The sequence below is a fragment of the Bactrocera oleae genome, chromosome 2 (assembly GCF_042242935.1).
Source record: "Bactrocera oleae isolate idBacOlea1 chromosome 2, idBacOlea1, whole genome shotgun sequence".
NCBI lineage: Eukaryota > Metazoa > Arthropoda > Insecta > Diptera > Tephritidae > Bactrocera > Bactrocera oleae.
The window spans coordinates 23093679-23107016 of NC_091536.1; the positions used below are offsets into that span (position 1 = coordinate 23093679).

General features: G+C 29.1%; 1 long non-coding RNA gene across 4 annotated transcripts; it reads left to right on the forward strand.

Annotated features, from left to right (window-relative positions):
- Positions 1-109: 109 nt before the first annotated feature.
- On the forward strand, positions 110-12915 carry aqz (aaquetzalli). Of its 4 annotated transcripts, none has more exons than XR_004979547.2 (3): positions 110-270; positions 560-1293; positions 3625-12915. It is a non-coding gene; the product is annotated as an aaquetzalli (long non-coding RNA). The 4 variants fall into 4 exon arrangements; XR_011397163.1 differs by having other exon boundaries at positions 813-1293; XR_004979549.2 differs by having other exon boundaries at positions 1052-1293.
- The last annotated feature ends 423 nt before the right edge of the window (positions 12916-13338 follow it).

Consider the following 13338-nt stretch of genomic DNA (forward strand, 5'->3'; position numbering starts at 1 on the left):
TTTGCAGTCGGGTAAAAATATCCCCGTATTGTTTTATGTAGTGGTGATTTATTTGGTGTTTATTAAAAATACCCTGGTAAATAAGTATCTTTTTCTGAGAAAAATATATGTTTAAAAGAGCTGGTATGTCATTCGAAATTTAAGTTATCATAGAGTTGTGTTGACGTTAAGTTGAGAGAAGGCGTGGAAAACGCGGAAACCACACAAGCGAAAGGCATTTGAAGTTCTAAAACTGTGTAAAAATCGTTTGCGACGCGCAGTAACCAATTGGTGAGATTTTTGGTTGACAAAAAGTTGATTGAAAACTAATTGGCGAAAGTGATATCTTTAATAATTCAAAAGTGCAACGATTGATACTATTAGAATACTGAAATAATTCGAGTTAAATGGATCATCGCTATTGTCTTTAAATTGCCGTTTTTGGTGTAACGTGTCTACGGCAGTTGGAATGTAAAACGAAAACGAGACGGCATTTAATATACAAAAGTGATGACAAACGCATTGTAAAGGCCATTAAACTATAGTGTTATATAGAATTTTCCTTATATAAACCCAATAGAAAAATTAATTTTTGTTGCAAATAAATCATCCGTACAAATCGTAAAAATATAAGTGAAAATTTATTAACAAAATATCAATACTTGGAAATCAGTTTCTTCGGCAATTGCCCGAGTAACGGTAGACCTTGTGTGGTTAAGGAGTTGAAAAAATCTGTGTGTTGTATGTGAAAAGAAGATACATTACTCTTGATTCTACTAGATTAAGCTAAAAAAAAAGTTCAAATAACGGATCGTTTTGCTTGTTCATCTCAGTTTCAAATTGGTGAATTAGAAAGCCAGATTTTAAGTGAAAATTAAAACAATATGTGGTAATTGAAGTAATTTTTCAGGCTCACTTTCGAAGGCTAAAATAAGAGTGAAGTGTGCAAAGAAATCGATTTTCAATAATTGTGCAAATTAAACATATCTTAACGGAAAGACAAATTTCATATTCCGTGTGAAGGAGAAAAGTTGCTGGAATAAGAAAATTTGGCTTGATAATCGTATTTTAGGGAAAGAAAGAAAATCGTTATTTGTCTGCCATTTTGCATTCGTATACGAAAAAAATACTTATACATGTATAAGAAAAATACGACGTTATCGAAACGCAATTGGAATATCGTACATGATAGAGTGAGAGCTATAGTGAAACAAATAATTGTCAGTTCATGAGAAACTAGAGCTTCGTTAAGTGGCAAGATTGCAGTGCTTTAGCCAATTAGAAGAGTGCTGTGAAAGGTTTACTAAGCGAAAAGTGAGTAAATTTGCACTACTAAATTTATATAGATTATAAATCTTTAAATACTTAAGTTTAAGATAACTTCTTCCCTACCTAAGTCTGAAAAATCTTTGCTGCAAACGCAATCTGAGAAAAGTGACAACGTTGCACTTTGGTAAACAATTCGTATACTTGTGTAATGAAATATAGTTCAGTTCTCTCATATTGCTGTAGTTGTAACTGCAGAAAACATTCCTGAACTAATTCCTAGAAATGGTGCCGAGTTGACAGTTTGGAGCAGGACATAACTAATTCTTGATTTCCATTTTGAATATACTGACACTTACTTATAGAGATCATCATAGATATTTATCGATAGTTTTTATATTTTGGAAGAAACTCAATCACGTGAAAATTAAAATAAAAAATTCAAATAAAATTCGTAGTTATTGCGATTCAAAGTCACATCATTATTATATTGTTTTTTTTTTTTTTTTTTTTTTTTTTATTATGTTTTTTGACTGTGTTATAGAAAATTTAATATTTGTTATCGACCTTGTTTTTTCATTCTTATATACATCTCTAATTAACGAAATGTAACAGCTGAGTAGAGCTGTTCGTTTTCAATTGAGAGATTTTTGTGACTGTCTCGTATTGAATTGCAAAATCGTCTAAAGTCACAAAAATAGTCTCTCATTTTAAATCGGTATCATCTCAGACTGTGTTAAAGTACTGAATTCCGATATAAATTTTATTTTCCTTTCTTTGAATGTGGTTTCTTTTGATTTTCTTCCCATATTTTACATAATTTATCGTATTTTTTCACAAACAAAGACAAAATGACCACGTTCTAAAAATTTTGTTTTTAAACTGAACAAAAAGTGCTAATGATAGCTTAAAACTTCAGCAACAATAACGAATCTTTTGCCAGGCCTGCTAGAAACGAAATTTCCGAATAATTTTGTGATGTTTGGTCAAGTTTATACTTAAATTAGTTTTTTTTATTTTAAGTCAGAGTTAAAACTTTAATTGAAGTAATAATAAAGTTTCCAAAACAAAATTCTTCAAACCAAAAATCTTTTGCATTCTTTTTACTTAAAAAAATATAATTTCCGAATACTCTTGTGAGGCACTGTATATTCACTAAGTTCTCTCATCTGCAATGTTACCTCTTTTCCCCAAAAATTATTTCCTTTTTCGTGGACATAATTTCGTAGATAGAAGAAGAAATAGTATAGAAAGGTAAAAGAAATTGCAAGACGTTGTTGTTTATTTACTCATTTCTGAAGTGATTTTGTGTAGGTTTTAACCAATTTTAATTAAATAAATCGCTACATTCTCTGGTTTGTTTAGATTTTCGATACTGGTGCATCAATGTGTTGCACTGTGATCTGTGCGTTGTTAGTACTTACATTTATACCTATCTCAATCTTGTTATTAAAATTTCGTTGTATTTATTTCTATATAATTTTCAAAATATATGAGGTAAATATTATAACGAAATAGAAATTTTATTAAAATCGTATGAATGCAAACATTTATTAAATGTTGAATTTATACACATATTATATACCTATACTACAATGGCTTTTATAGTTTTTTTTTTGTACTCGTTTGGACATTATATTTTATGGTAATTTTTTAATGGAAATGTTAGTTAATACAGTTGACAATAATATGTGAGTGGACCACCTCGCTGAGTTTGTATCCATTTACTTGTTTCCCAAAAAAAATGTGTTGTGGAAATAAATTTGGAAAACAGAATTTGATAGCTAAGCAAATAAAATTTCAATTAATTTTTAATTACAAAATATAAAAACACATTAAAAAAATGTGTCGTATCTTTTGCAACTGTTTTGTCTAATACTGTTATTAATGATTCTTTCTTCTTTTTAAAAAATGCCAATATGATGAGCTGGTTACATTTTTAAACATAATATTTTACTTAGTGCCTTAAACTCTTGTGGTTAAAAGAGCTACAATTAAAATGGAAATTTTACAATAAATGTTGTTGTTGTTTTTGTAGCGACAGATGGTATCAAACTGATATGAAAGCATACATGAAATACCCTTATGACACATATCGCAAACTTAAATATTTTCTTTCCAGATATTTATTATTTATTCAATAAACTTAAATAAGAAACAAACTTCCAACTCATTATATATCGAACTAGCATAACTCAGGCTGTATAAAATAAATGAATGAATTGCAAGTTTAAAAAAAAAAAATTTATATTTTTATGTGATTTTTAAATGTAACACTTTTAAGATGAATACGATAATATGTTATATGTTTTTGTACAAACTTCGACCTATTGAGAATTTTGTTAGCATATATTAATTTTAAAATTACTTTTGTTTCAGGACCCTAACTAGATGTACCGCCGGAGCCATCCACGAACGAAAGGATCACACAGAAGGACTAAGATACGAAGAAGACGAAGAAGCGTAAGCTAATGAGTAAAGTAGCTAAAAAGAAAAGCTTAAAACAAACCGGAAAAATCAACAGACTGATTAACAATACAAAACAAAATTATATATAAAATTTATGTATATGTTTATACATAGCAATATATATAATAACTATATGTATGTATATGTAAATAAGGAAGAAAACATAGGAAGAGAATAACATAAAAATTAAGAATAAACGCAGATAGAAGCAGAAGGAGAGACGGTGAGTTTGATGCTGGAAAAAGTGAGAAAAGCTTTCCGAGTGCAGGCAAATTTTCAAAAAGCAGTGCCGCACGTAAACAGATTTTCTACTTAAACTGACAACAAAAGGGTAAAGAACCACAGACTTTGTAAACGGATAAACTCAAATTAACGTTGATTTTATTGTGTGTGATATTTAAAAAATAAGCATTACTTTAAACACAAAATATTGAAGAGGCAAGAACACTGCGTAAAATAATACAAAAATTAGATAAGAGTTAAACAATAAAGAGCTGCATTGAGGAAGGAACACAGGACGCTGAATATCTAAAAATGACATACTCGCACAATAGCGTTAGTAATAATTTTAAAATGACAACAACCGCAGCAGCAGATGCGACGACAATTCGTTTAAAAAAAATGTCAAATGGAGGTGGAGTTGGTAATGTGAACCGCAACACACCGACAACAACTTTAAATGTAACTGCACATTCCAACAGTATTGCTAGCAGTACAAATTACCAATCATATTATCAACAACAACAAGTTTTAAGTTCTTCACCACCCGGTTGTGTAATGTCATCGGGTGCTTCCACTTCATCTACAAGCAGTGATTCCTCGCTAGGTTCTAGTGGTATTGGTAGTGGACATTCTTCGTCGCGTCAACGTAAGCAACAGCAGCGTAAACAGCAGCAAAACCAACAACAACAGCAGCAGCGCGATTCGCCACACCTTTCAAGTGGCACTGATAGCGCAGTTTTCTTTAGTAATAATAATTATCATTACCAATCGCATCACGGCGGTAGACGTGGCGGTAGTGCTCATAAGCAGAGTGATGGTCTAAAATCACCTCACTTCCAACATCTGCAACAACCTCAGCAGCAGGCCCGTCAATCGCCAGCTGTTATATTAGGTGGTGGTGAAAATCCAATTGCAATTAATAGCAACAGCGGCAGTGCCGGTCGCAAGACACGCGCTCAATTCGCGATGATTAGTAGCCCATTATTTGGTAAGTTATCACCAACACACCTGGTATTACCCACTGCGTTGACGCATTTCGCTGGCAGCAAATGCTTTGATGCCCCGGCGCCTACAGCGTTACCAAAACCACCGCAACATTGGACCCTGGGCAAGGCAGAACATAAAACAACCAGCAGTGCTGGACCCGGACTACACAGTGTTACGACAGCGCGCAACCCAGCACTGGCAGCTGATGCACATACCTGTGGTGGTCACGTTGTTAAGCATTCGAAGCGTAATTTGCTTGACGATTTCGATACGCACAACTTGAAGTTGTTGTTAAATGTGCAATCATAACCGCTATGCACTCCGAATAATATCCGTACAGCAGTATAAATTAATTCACCATTTAACTAGCGATCATCAAATAAATATATTAGAAAACAATGTCTAAAATCGATAAGAAAACTGAGTTACCCATATGTTAAACGCACGAATGCAAAATGTGATATTCGCAATGAACTATGTATGAGTGCGCTGCAAATAAATATTAAATCAAAATTACCATCGTAAACATTTCAAACAATACATACATATAATAATATTTACAATTTTCTGACCTGGAAATTAGTAGATAACAAATTTGCAATCTAGTAAATGGTGTGATAAAAATTTAAACAAAAAGCTAATCTAATAAAATGTACGTGAAAGATACAATATTTGCCTATTAACGCAAATTACGACACAAATAACAACTGCTTGTGATCTCAAGTAATAAAATGAAACATTTAATTTTAATATCTAAACTAATTGAACAAACGAAAACAAATAAAACTAACGGAAATGCAAACTTTAAAAATTCAATAATTTAGTAAATTCACAATTCTTGTAAAAGAAACTTTGTACAAATTATTATTTTTGCTATTAAGTTATAACTATTAAAGGTTTAAGAAAATTTTAAAATATAAATCGAAAGCCACGAGTTTTCAATTCAGTCTAATTACGCATCTGTATGGCACTGAAAACAGAATCAAAAACAACAAACAACACAGAGAAACATTAGATAATATTATTCGCCACAAATATTGTATAATAATTACTATTAAAGAACTTTGTGAATTCTGTCTATCCTGTTGTTTGCAAATGGCAGTGACACTAAAAATATAACTTTTTTAAAGAATGAATTCCATCAACCCACCAAAGTAAAGAAGCAAATAGTTGAGCGTTAATATAATACAAACAAAAACAATTGTAAACAAAATGCAATAAAAGCAATAAAAATTAACAACGAGGAAAAAACCATTTAAGCTGTGACCTTATGCGTGCGCTTAAATAATGCGGAATGACCATGCGTCACACCTTCAGATAACCAGGACAACAGCAGTTGCAGCTGCAGACATGTGAACCAAAAAATGTATTACAATAAAATCACAATCAGCAGCGACATTAGAAATATAACATGAAAACATTCATCGAGTGGGGGATATGTTCAGCAATGGCGGCAGTCAATATAAAAACATTTTTTGTAACATATGCCAAAATTTATTTTACTTACCATAAACAACAAGATTCTCATTATTCGTATTAAATTTTAACAATTTATCATTTTTAATTTGTGAAACAAATTAATTGTAGAGATATGTAATTTTAAAGCTAGTGCCCTTGTACAATAAGCGTTGCTTTTGCGCCAACACATCAAGTTCCGATATCCTTATTTTTTCTATATTTTTGATTGAGGGTTCTATGCTAGTATTTGATTGCTTTTTTTTTAATTAATAATAACAAATTGAAAACGAAAGTAAATAGATGTAGCTCTTTGTACCTAACAGGATTTTAACTTGAAATGTATTCGCATATGTAATGCTACATATAAAATGTGACGATTTAAATAAAAAAAAAAATTACTTAAAAACCAAAAATTTGAAAGTTTTGGCGCGGATGTTACGTTTTTGTACTTTACATTTAAATATAATTGTAATTTAAATAATATAGTTATATTTATTTATAGTTTTCTAACTTTTAATTCAGCATCTTTCATAGTAACTGTATAATTTCATTACTTAATATGTATTTACATAAGTCTTCTGGACTGTAGTAGGTAATAATTTGTATTATATAAAAAAAAAATTGAGAATACTTCTCAATGTAAATATAAGAACGTTAACATTTTGAAAATTTGTATTAGCGAAATAACATGCTGAAAAGTATTTGCAGAAATGACAAAAAGACCCAAAGATAAATGTTAACAAATTTTAAACTAGAAATTGTAAATTTTAAAATGTTTGATGATACTTTTCCATCATCAAGCCATGTACAAACCATAAATACAACAATAGATAAAAGACAAAAACCAAACGACCGCAAGGCCCAATACAAAAATGCGCTTTAATTTATTATTACAAACCACATTTATTCAAAAGACGCCTGCCAAGTGATGAAATTTTGAAGAGCTGTTCCTTAAATAAATGTACATTTATAGTCGGAAAGTTGTTCAAAAATCCCAGAACTTAACAAACATCATTTCATGCAATTCTGTACGCTCTGGCGTACATATGTTTGTATTTACATTAGAAAGTGCAAGAGAAGAGTTACATACATATGCAATAAAATTTCAACCATCAAATTAATAGCTTATTAAAGCTAAAAAACGTAATTTTCAATTAATGCTAGTCCCTAATGCAAAAAAAAAGTTAATAATCGGCGTTTGTATGTATATTTTCCTATATCAATTTTGGCCATTACAAATATGAAAAATTGTAATTAAAAATATAAATATTGATTGGAATTAATTTTTAAAATCAGAGCATACTAAAGTTACTTCTTTTTACGATGAAAATTTAAAGTGTAAATTGATTACAACTGCCTTAAAACAGTATCCTGATGAGTGATTGTTTGCGGCTACAGCGGAGCACTTAAGCCCAGTACCTTGTTTTTTTAGTTCATAATATTTTTTTTTTTTTGTTTTTTTGGGGGATACCAGATAGTTGTTACTGTCTGATAACTGATTTATATCAAATTAAATTGTGATGGATTATTAAGCATTTGCCGGCAATACGGTACAACAATGTCCGACTTACCATTAAGAAAATTATGATAATAAATATGTATGTATAAAAGGTATGCTTAAAAATAGTTCTTGTTTGAATGGCTTCGAAACATTCTTCTTATCACACTTGCGCATGATTGTAAAGTAAAAGATCTAGTTCCCTAGATTTGTGTAAAAAAGTAAGAGGTATTGTGTGTGGGAAGAGAATGCTTCGAGTGTCGTTGTAAACAATAATTACTAAATCTGAACTGCTGTTGCCAATTTTTGTGAATATGTTGCAAATGTTAGTTGCAATCTTAAATGGTAAATATTTTGAATATTGTGATGCTATATACGTATGTTAGTATGTATTGAATATATTGTATTTTGCTTACTTTTTGTTAGTAATATGAAATTGTATATGACCCATGTGTGAACATACAATATAATTGTTGAACTCCGCAAGTAATCTGTAATGATAGTAATATAAAAATTTGACATTTTTCTCCGACTTCTTCTAGGAAGAAGCCAGAAAGAATCAACAATTATTTAGTTATTGGACGCGCACAACGTAATATGAAAATGAAACTTAGTTGAACAATGAAAATTATTAATAATAGTCATGTGACTAGTTGATGGGTGTGCGATGAATGAACTACACAAATTTGTTAATTTTTAACATACCACTATAGATATGTATAGGTATATTGTACGTTTTGAATACATAAAACAAAAATTATTTTGGGTTAACAGAAAGTTTATATTCGCACATAAACCCAAATAATTCATAGGTACATATGTGTATGGAAAACAGATTGAATTTGCATTTTAAAATTTTCTTTACCAAATGTACGCTTTTATTTTGTGTAAATTATTAGTACACATTGCATATATAGACCTTTTCAGAGCAAAAGCAAAAGCCACTTGCAATTGATATATTAATATAATATTGTATTATTGCGTGCTAAACTTATCTTTTACTTTGAAAACGACTATGTAAACTTTGCAAAAAAAAAAAATAAGTAAAAAGCAAGTTATACATACATATTTTAAACCTTAGCCTGTTCATATACGGATGACATATATTTCGTATATACGCATTTAAATTTATGTATATGCCAAGCTTCTTACGATTTTGCCTCAATCTATTTGAAAGTGCAGCCGTGATATTTGAACGCAATCAATATTTTTATTTAATCCTAGTTTATTTTTTTTTTTAAGTCTATGTAAACGCTTACGATCTACTGTCTAGAGTTTAATTCCAATAATCCAAAAGCAAATGCATACAAAATGATTGTGTGCGATAAAAAATACTTTATGAACATCTTAAAATTTACACACACACGCAGACACTAGTGAAATTAAGCGAATTGCATTTTTAAATGTAAGTAAAATAACAACAAGCGTATTTTTTGCTACTCAGACATAACCTGCATACATAGTACACAATCCGAAGTTGTTAAATAAAAACATCATAAAATATTTATTTCCAGTTTTATGGGGTTAGGTGTAGTTAGAGATATGAAAAAATTACAATTTCAAATAATTTTTTTTGCCAGTAAATAATTGTATTATATAAAAGTAAAAACATAGCATCATTCAATTAAGTTTCGATTTAACATGACAGATATTTTAAAAGAAAAATTAATAATTTTAAAAGTAATAGCTATTTGTGTGTGATCCAGGTCGAACCGAAGCTCATTGCCTCATTAAAATCTAACGAACGGTTTTCCAGCCACAGTGTTGCCAGTTCAAAAAAATAGTTTTGATAAGAACTCATTTGAAGTTTTGCGTTCCAGAGCGCCCAACAACCCTTTAATCAAATTATCAAATAACTCAAAAAGTATTTGTAATTTTATTTAAAATTTTTGGAAAATAATTCTAAGATATTATATTTTTTTTTTTTTTGAAAATTCTTCTTACGCCTAACCTCTTATGCTAGTGATTTTCATTCAACATTTGCATTAAAATTCGCCATTTGTTACTGTGCCCAATAATGTTGGATAACGAGAAAAAGAAAATTATACATTTTTATTTCTTTTTTTTATTAGGGAAACACCATCTAGTACAAAATCTTGCTATCGAAGGAGTACATTACGAATGTCTTATTGTAGTATTTACGATAGAATTAAAATTTTCATAATGTGTGTATGTGTATGGCTTTGCAGTAACAGTGCTTAAAAATGTTTTATGAAAGTATTAAATATGCAAATTCAGAGTCAAAATCGAATCAAAATGTATATTCCTTTGTCAGTTTTAAAAAAGTTTTAAGAAATGCATGTTTTTTAATTTCAAAATTAATCAAGTTCATTACAATTATCTGTTTTATTTATCATATTTCACTTTAATTTTATGCTATCTTAAATTTCTCGTACAATGAACTACAATAGATTCTTAATAAAGCAATTATAATGTGCATAGATAGGAATGTATGTAGGTAAAGAGTTTTACCCAGTTATTAAATATTTGTGATTAAGGAAAGAAATGGAAGTGCGGGTAGTGAGCAGGCATAATTAATTTATTGATTAGTATGGTTTGAAGTTACGCAAAAGCTTTAATGAAGACTTGATAAGTGAAAATTACAAAAAATTAATAATAAACCAGGAAAATTAAATGAAAATTAAAAGAAACATGCACACCAATGCAAACATTAATTATAAAAACAAAAATTAAAACACATTTTATACAAACCTAAAAGTACACTTCCGCACATGCGTTGTCATACATACCATTTTTTTTTTTTAAATTCATTTTTAATACTTGTATGTATTTGTAGAAGTGTTTGTTACCGAAGCCTAAAATATAAATGATAAAAAAATGAAATTAGCATAGCAAATTGAGGGCTTCGTGGGAAAGAAGTGAGTTGTAGGCGGAGTGTATTGTGAGAATATGCTCGAATATTATTTCTGTATCTTGTTTTGATTTTTTTTTTTTAATTTTAATATGCATTATTCTTTTTGCGCCTGCGGATTTTTCTGAACGCTTTGACATGTGAAATGCTCAAGTTCATTAATTATGCACATATTTAATATATGTGCTAAAAAGTATATATATATAAAAAAAACAAAAAAAAAAAAAAGAAAAATTCTAAAAACTTTTCATAAAAAAAAACATTCTTCCAAAAGAGCAAATCAACAAATAAAACGTAACCGGAGAAGAATAGTTCGAACTTCGTGTGTACAATAACGAACGTTGAGTTGGGGCGAGAGATAAACATTTAGCACTTTTTAAAATGACAAATCAGCAAAATTCAATTTAAATTCAAAATTAGTAGAAATTATTAACCATTTTGTTCTTTCAATGTTAAATAAAATAGCGATATTTATCATACTCGTTTCAAATATTTTGTTATGTATATCCTTTGCTTCGTCTCAACTTCGTTTAAATGCAAAATGTTCTCTTACACGAACCCTTTACGTTTTGAGGAATAAAACGTTAAATAAAAATATGCAATTTTGTGTGATAAAGTTATTTAGGACTTAGATCGCTTAAATCATGAAATCACAGTCGGCCAATTAGACCGATTAATCTTTGTTCCATATTATATAAAAATGAAAGATATTTAATTTGCTAATTTCGTTTGTAATATAAGACATCTTAATATTCAGATTACTTACTATTGATTTCAAATTTTGATATATTTAGCTTAATATGTAAATTTTCCTTTTTATTGTTTTGTGATTTTTTGTTTTGAAAATTTATGAAAAATCCAAATGTTATAATAATGTAGCAGATCCCTAATATAAACATACAAATTTTTTTTTTTTTTTTTTAAATAAACATGTACAATAAAATTTAAATCTGAATGTCAGTGAACATTATATGTAAATACAAACAAATCATGTGAGCTAAATGGCAAAACATACTTTCATTATCAACAAAATTGTAACTGAAATTATTTAATGAAAATGAAGAAGTGAAAAAAAAGAAAAAATTTTTATTGCACATTTTTATGCAGTAAAAAACCAAAAAAAAGTGTAAAATTGTTCAAAAAAATAATATAAATTGTAATTTTTTATTTAATATATGCGATTAATTCAACACCAATTTTTGAACCCCAAAAAACGAATAGTAATTGCCAAAAATCAAAACCTGTTTTTTTTTTAATCTCGATTCATCCAAAAACAACAATGAAAAAAACAAACGATTATATACAAATAAAAAGTTGTACAATATGTAAATATTTTCCAATTTTACAATTGTACAATGAACCAAAAATTTTTGTGTTTTAATTTTTCAAGTTGAGGCAGCACATTTATAGCTTTTTGTTTATTACCTGAGTCAACGATGAAATGTTATTGAGCATTTATCATAATTGTCGAGTGCCAAGATTTCCAACATTGTCATAAAAAACACAGAGTTTGCGTTCGAATATCACAACAATCAGGTGAAAAAACGCACGCTTTTGAATTTGTCAAAAAAAATTTAGAAAAATTTTTTTGGTAATAGTAAAATCTATATTTTTACAAATTGTCAAATTTTCGAAATCTAATAGGACTATGCAGAAAATAAAAATGAGATGGAAAAATGGCAATACCATACATAGCGAAAAAATATAAAAATGTGCATTAATGCTGAGACCACTGTTACAGATCATATTATCACATGGAATAGCAAATTACATCTTCAATCAATCTGAAACGAATAATTACTGTGCCATACCGTACTTTAAATGTCACTCTGGTACATTCTTGAAAACGCCAAATGCAAGTTGAGATGCACAGAAAACGGCAGCTAATTTACTTTTATTATATTATTTTGCATAAGCGTTATATAATGTCAGACATTCCGTGCTAAAAGATAAATGAAATTAATCGGGAAGAGATGTCATGAAGCGGACCTACCTAGTAATATACATACATATATGTAACGGAAAATCATGCTGCGAGCAGAAAGTGCTTTGCAATATCACTGACAACAACACATTAACCGTTTGTATCATCAGCTGAAAACATATCGAAAATTGTTTTGAAGTAATTGTGAGAACGAATAAAAAGGCTATTGAATCAAAGTAATTACACAAAACATAACATTATAAAATACAACTATCATCGTATGCTGATATACTATGTATCTATGTCTGAACATACGCAAGTGTATGAATGTGTAAACATATATGTACTTACACATGGATTTTTATGTTTTTAAGTCACTAATTTGAATGTGTAGTTTTTCCAATCAAATGATATGCACTTTTCATAAAATTGTGTGTTTTTAATATAAAAAATTTATAAATTTAAACTAAAAGAGCCAACACATAGGATACACACATGAGTACGCCACTAGAATTGAAAAAAAAAAAATCAAAAAACAAATGGTAAATTTTAGGGAAACCTGGAAACGATACAAAGACAAAATCACTACAAACTCAAACACCAATAATTGCATTGCATTTGTACTTAAGTAAACGGTTAGTATAAACTTGCATAAATATGCTC